Genomic DNA, 6,812 nt, shown 5'->3' on the forward strand with positions numbered 1-6,812 from the left:
TCGTTTTCAAATATGGGATAAAGATAAGTGTCTTGAAGAGTTATTTGTGAAGATTAATTCAGACAATATAGACAAGGCACATTACTTTATCGGAGTAGGTGACCAGATTGGTATTGTTTATTGCATGAGAAATAACGTTCCTTTCTACCCTCATGTCCTCCTACTTTGTATCTTAGAGAAATGACAAATGGCCATCAATTTACAGAGTAAAATGTCTAGCTTTAAATTCCTCAACTCGTGCCAATCTTTTGCAAAGAGCAAACGAACACCATTTTTCTCCTGGTTTTTCCTTTAAAATAGAGGTTCTCATGGATTAACTCGACAGTGGTTGAAAATACCTCGTTGTATTTCCAAATTCCTAAAACTAGAAAGTAGGCTAATCAGTTATATTCATACAGCAATTAACGCATAATTTGTCATTAATCTTGATGATTGAATTAGGACTCAGGAATCAAGGCAGAATGTAGTTTAATTTCAAAATTTCATCTGAGACTGAGAACAACCCTCTATTCCAAATCACTCATTTATACAAAAAAATTACAATATGGCACATGCTTATGTTAGATTATCCTTTTTAAGTAGAAGGACATGTGATTGGGGTGTGTGTGTGTGTGTGTGTGTGTGTGTGTGTGTGTGTGTGTGTAGGTTATGTTCTGTGAGTACAATCCTTGAAATCCTTTTTGGTTGGTTCTTTATTTTTTAATTAAGGGAGTAATTAAATTATATTTCTTGAAGAAATGCAGCTGTAGGCAAGACAACCAAATTCTACTGGAGTATGACTTAGTGATTTATAGAATACTTTGTCTCAGAATACTGAATTGTTTTGCCATCTTGACATTTTGCAAATGAACCTCCCTTTAAAGAGATAAATTATTCTTGGTAACTCTGGTCTCCCTTCTAAAACATTCAGTTCTTTGCATATGGTAGGCCTGCATAATATTATAAGTACATGCATAGTGTATAAGCATAAAAATATGCACAAAATACATCAACCACCAGGTTAAGGATACTTATCATTCTTGTTTGCTTATTTCTTTATTGTTTGTTTATTTTTATTTTTTTATTTGTAGTCATTTTACTACAGTTATTATGTGTTTTGCTTTTTCTCCTTAAACTGGACTTAGAATGTTGCATATGTGTATAACTGAAAAACAACCATATTTATGTAAAAGTACTTCCTTTTTTTAACGATGGAAGCTAATTGGCTTTGTCAGCCTGGTGGACCAGAGGAGGTGCACTTTGTCTTACACCATTTGATCTTCAACATGTCAAAAAACAAAACTAATATTTGTTAGCCTATGGTTAAACCCGTATTTCTTCTTGATATCATTATATTTACTTATACTAACATTTATATGTTAAATATAATCAGTGTATAAAGATTTAAAGTCCTGTACTTTTTAAATTTACTATGAGTTAATAAACAGGTATACTTCTAGCTTTCTAAAGTTTGTCACACTATCATCTCTATTTTTAACGTGTGTTTGGTGCTATCTAAACTCCCTTTAAATTATATTCATCATTATGATAGTGAGTTAGCAAGAACTGGCTCCTATATTATAAACAGAGATGAAATAAATAAATTTAAGAGTAAATCATCATCTAGAATATCATTTTAGACATATTTTATTTATATCCTAAAAGTGGGCATTTTGTTGTGTTTACCGTAACTTTCTTAATAAAGAAATAAGTTTAAGATTACTTATCAAAATGTGGCTTTCACAGCAATTCTTTCTCTATGCTACGGCCATACAATAAATTTTTCTTCACATTACAACATTACATTGAGTTGAGGGATCAGATATCAAGATTGAAATGACAAATTGATTGATGATGATCGAGACAGAATAGAATCTCGCTTGCTCTTGTATGGGTACACGGCTACTTCTCCACTAATATCAGCCAACTTTAGTTGAGTTAGAAAAATCAGCAAATCGGATTTGAAGCAAAAGCAATGAGAGAAAGGATGAATGAAGAATGTGCCATATTTGCTGCGGTACCTTTGGGATGCTAACTCCCTTGGCAAGTTTCCCCACGCTCAGTTGCCATGACACAGAGAAGGAGTGTGGTCTCTGCACTAGGTGCTAATTCAAATTCAGGTTCTGAAGGAGCTGACACTGAGAAGCAGTACAACTTGCGAAATCTGCCATTTAGCAAGTGACAGTCACACAGTCAGAAGAAATAGGAAATAGGTGAAAATACCTTGTCCGTCTCAGAACCCTAGGAGAAGTTACAGGAAGTAATGGAATATTCAGTTAGTTTAATTTTGCTAATGTTTGACTTGAGCTTCCCTTTCCAAATATATTTTTATAAAAATTACTCTATTTCATGTGAATTTACTCTCTGAAAACTAAATGTTTATTTAGCCATTTAGTACGTCAGTAAATTATTTTCATATTTTCAGAAAAAACGTATCAAGTAGTCTTCACATTGTGATGCTAAGAATGTACAAATATTTCTGAAATCAAATTTTTACTATGTTGTCTTCTTTAATTACCTTAATATTTTTCCTAGGATGAAAAAGATAATTTTCTTATTTCAAACTAGAATCTTTTTAAAAATAAAATTTAAATGCATAACTCTATTAAAAACATTTTTTTACATAAATTGAACTTTAGTAATTTAGCTACTGATTTTAGAGCCCCTTTGGAAAAAAACTCAATTTAATAATTGGTAGTTGCCTACTTATGATTACAGGGTTTTTTATTAAATCACCAAATATACAGACAATTATAAATTTAAAAATTTAGTTTACATGTGAAATATTGTTTTATAAATAACAATTTAATATTGTCAATGTAATGTCTACCTTAAATTAACAAATTAATTAAACTAGAATTATATACCAATTAAAGAACCTGGAATACAAGTTATATCTTAATGCTAAACACACACACAGTTAAGCGCATACAAACAGGAAATAAATCAATTTGTTATCCCTTCACATAAATATTAGCACTATTAACACACATATTTAAATCTACAGTTAGAGTAAGTAGGTAACTATATACGTATGGCTTTTATTGCTTTAATTAATAATGTATCGTATGTGCTGTTTGAAACCATATATTTTTAAAAATATTTTGAATATGTCATAGGTTATTAAGTATTGTGGTATATTAAAATATGTTTGCATACTTTTAAATTGTCATGTTAGAATGAAAACATATTTTAAACATGTTTATGCTTTTAAATGCTAATTCTCAATGTTTTCAAGATATTGAAAAATAGATATGATATTTGTTATTAAAAATTCATATTCATTAAAAATTAGTTTTACAAAAAAGATTCCCTACTGGGAGAAAGAAATAGAGTAACAACAGAACAACCATAGTCTGGTTATTGATGAACTATGTCGGTAATTTTACTATATTCTATAAAATAATAAGCATTACTTAGTTTAAATAATAAATGATAAACAGTCTCTGGAAAACCATAATAATAAAGACAGGGCAGGGTGTAATTGTTACTTAAAACATTCTCAAGTATTTTTTCACTTGCAGAAATTACAGAGAAGTTAAATAATTTTAGACTTAATTAGAAAAATATTGTAATATTACATTACATTTTGGAAAAAAGGTAGAGATGAAAATTGAGCTTTTATATTGTTTTATTTCATCTATACGTATATACATACATACATAGCAGGTGATGTAATCTTTCAAATCTGAGAAGTGGACACGTGTTTTAATTTAACTCATGTCTGTGCTTTTTCTGTAGACTTGATAAAATGCAGTTACAACACATTTTAAAAATAAAGAATATAAACTGTCAAAAGCAGGAAGGCACATGTTTTCAGAAATTCTGTCTTTAAAATACTTCTCTTTTCTAACTTCACGTTTATATTGTTTTCCCAGAAAAGATGATCCAGCAAGTTAAAATGAAAGGGGGTGGCAGAGACCATGACGTCAGGTGACGGAACAGCTTTGCAGGCAAAGCAGGATGTTCCTCCAGGCTGTTGAAATATGCCCACAACAGGCCCTTCATTAGCAAAGGGGTTTTGGGGGAAGGCTGCTTTCGTAAGCTTGTGGCTTCTTTTTCATTGCTGTTCAATTAATCCACATTTCACCACCAGAAGTGCAAAACCATAGAGAAATTTTATAATACAGATTTACAATATCATTTTCAAAGAGTTAGGAGCAGACAAACCTGTGTTTGTCCTAGACTGTAATTGAAATATAATCTGTGAGCTAAAAAATTGAGGTTTTCATTTTCAATTTTTTGGAAAATTACGTCCCAAAATATATAGTTAGCTGACATTTTGCTCTTCATATTTTAACTGTTGCAACCTCCTATATATGAAATTCATAACAATCTTCTGAAATACATATTATCGAAAATAAGATATCTGCTTATATAAGGGCGTAGAAAATATTAAAACTATATATGGGAAATAATGTTGAGACCATAAATATAGTAATTCTTTGATTTTTATATTCGTTTACCTGTTTCAAGGTTTTTGTGTATTACACTTTTTTTAGTCTTTCTGACAAAATTTCACAGTTGGTTTTGGACAGGTACCTTGAGTGACGTAAAATCTGTGACTTAAGAAATCATTACAGCAACAGCTGCATTTGGGACAAGAGCAGCCTGTACTTTCCAAATCAGTTGTCACTGGAAAACGTCTGTTGAGAACAAAGCGTGAGGTAAATTACATACTTTGGACAGTCAGACCTGTGTCCCATCCGCGTAAACTCTTAGAAAAGATCGCATGTCTTGCTAACGTGGGTTAAATTCTATTTTAAACCTGATCGGATGTGCTAAGTAAGAAAAATTTTATTCCTTCCCAGCCTTTTGTTTTATATATTCCTGATGATAATTTTACCATTCGAGGATAGTAAAAAAAAAGAGCTCTTTCGATTTCGTTTCTTCTGATTTAGGAAGTCTGTATATTTTTACCATATATGCTTTATTATCTTCAGATCCTTAACCATGCTGATTCTCACACTGCAGTAGACAGAAGCTTTAACGTCGTAGAAAATTTCTTTGATATTCCTCTTGGGTCTAAAGGACTGATTGTGAGACTTTTGGGGAGATGTGTGTTAGGTGAAGGAACTGACAAACGGTGGATGCATCCGGGCTCCCTCCCAGCAAGCTGTGTGGTTTCAGGGCGGCCTTAGCTACAGAGTCCCAGGTGACCTTAGATACAGCATCCTATACAACCTGTAGATTGTGATGGATTACAGCACGTGGCTTTAAGCCACTGTTATGCACCTTGTTATAAGAACAGGCTGGGGGGGGGGGATCTGGAGCTGTGCCTGTGCCTTGCCGTGTCCTGCAATGCCTGAATAAAGCAATGTCACATCTGTCCACGGCTCCTCACATATTCTTCTAGCTGCCAGAACTGCGCACCCCAGGCTCCGGTACCCTGAACCTGCAGAACGATGTGTATTTACATCAAACAATTAAAAATCCAATATTATTTCGTAAACTCTTTATTATGCTACCTGATATAAAATAGCACACCATCCCAACACTATCTTTCTGGGGACTGAGTCCTTTATCAGAAGAGCAATCTAGGAAATCTAGGCTCGAATGAAGTCCAGGGTCCGTTTGATTGAAATGATACAAAGCTTAAATTATCGTGAGGGGTCAGGGTTTACTAACTTCTAACCCTTGGAGCAAGGGCTAGATGAAGTGAGAGCAGAGAGAGGGCAGCATACCTTTCAGGCAGGTGATACCCCTCGGGATCAGGGGTCCACCCCGCAGACCACCATCCGGAGGGGTTTAGGGAGGGCGCTAAGGGTCCCCTCTCCAAATCCAAGTCATGTAAGTAAAATGCCTCCGTGCCTTTTCAGTAAAACGTCATTTGCTTTCTGAAGGGAATTTGAATGGCACCGGAGAAGCAGCTTTCAATTCAGGATATAAATAATAACGTCCCTCAGGGGGGCACTGGAAATAGTGGCCAGTGGCAGAGTATTAACTTTTACTATTTTTTTTTCCCCTTTCCAAATTTCCATCTTCATTCCTGCGTTGTAAGCCAGATACCTCATGGAATGTCTATGCTTTCTGGGTCTGGTGTCATTCAGAATTAAACCAGATGCTTGCTTCCCAGAATCATCAACACCCGTGACTGTGTTACAGTGTGGAGAACCGTTTCGCTTCTGTAAAAGTCCCATTTTTAATTCATAATGGAAGACACCCTGAAAACTTTATTTTAAATCCTGGGTCAGAATCATCATTCGTAGGAAGTTGCTGTTGTCATATGATTTCTATTGCATCATTTCTCCTTTTCAGTCTGCATCTCGACATAAATGAATGGAAAAGGGGACAGCTGGCTGGGACCCAGAGGCCTCGGCCGGCTTTGGCAGAGGTCCCTCAGGCAGCCACGGGGAGAGCATGGGCTGATTGGGACGATTCAGTCACCAGTCAAAAGCTTTGTGGTTCAACTTGTGATAAGATACAAGGCTGACATCAAGCAGCGTGCCTGTGTGGATTTCTTTGCTGGGGCTGCCACAACAAAGCGCCAAGTCCTGGGGGCTTACACGAGGGGAGCTGGATTTCTCACAGTTCTGTAGGTTGGGAAGCCCGACACTGAGGTGTCAGCAGAGTTGGTTCCTTGCAAGGCCTCCCTCTTTGGCTTGTCCACGGCGATTTTCTCCCCGTGTCTTCGCGTGGTCCTCCCTCTGCCCTGGCCTGTGTCCTAGTTGCCTTGTCTTCTAAAGCCACCAGTTACAGTGGGTTGGAACCCATCCTGCAGGCTTTGTTTTAACTCTCTTACCTCTTTAAAGATTCTCTTCAAATAGTCACGTTCTGAGGAGTGGCATATAAATGATGGGGGGCACGATTCAGCCCCTGACTCTATGACTAAG

The sequence above is a fragment of the Pteropus alecto genome, unplaced genomic scaffold, assembly GCF_000325575.1.
Source record: "Pteropus alecto unplaced genomic scaffold, ASM32557v1 scaffold14, whole genome shotgun sequence".
Lineage (NCBI taxonomy): Eukaryota > Metazoa > Chordata > Mammalia > Chiroptera > Pteropodidae > Pteropus > Pteropus alecto.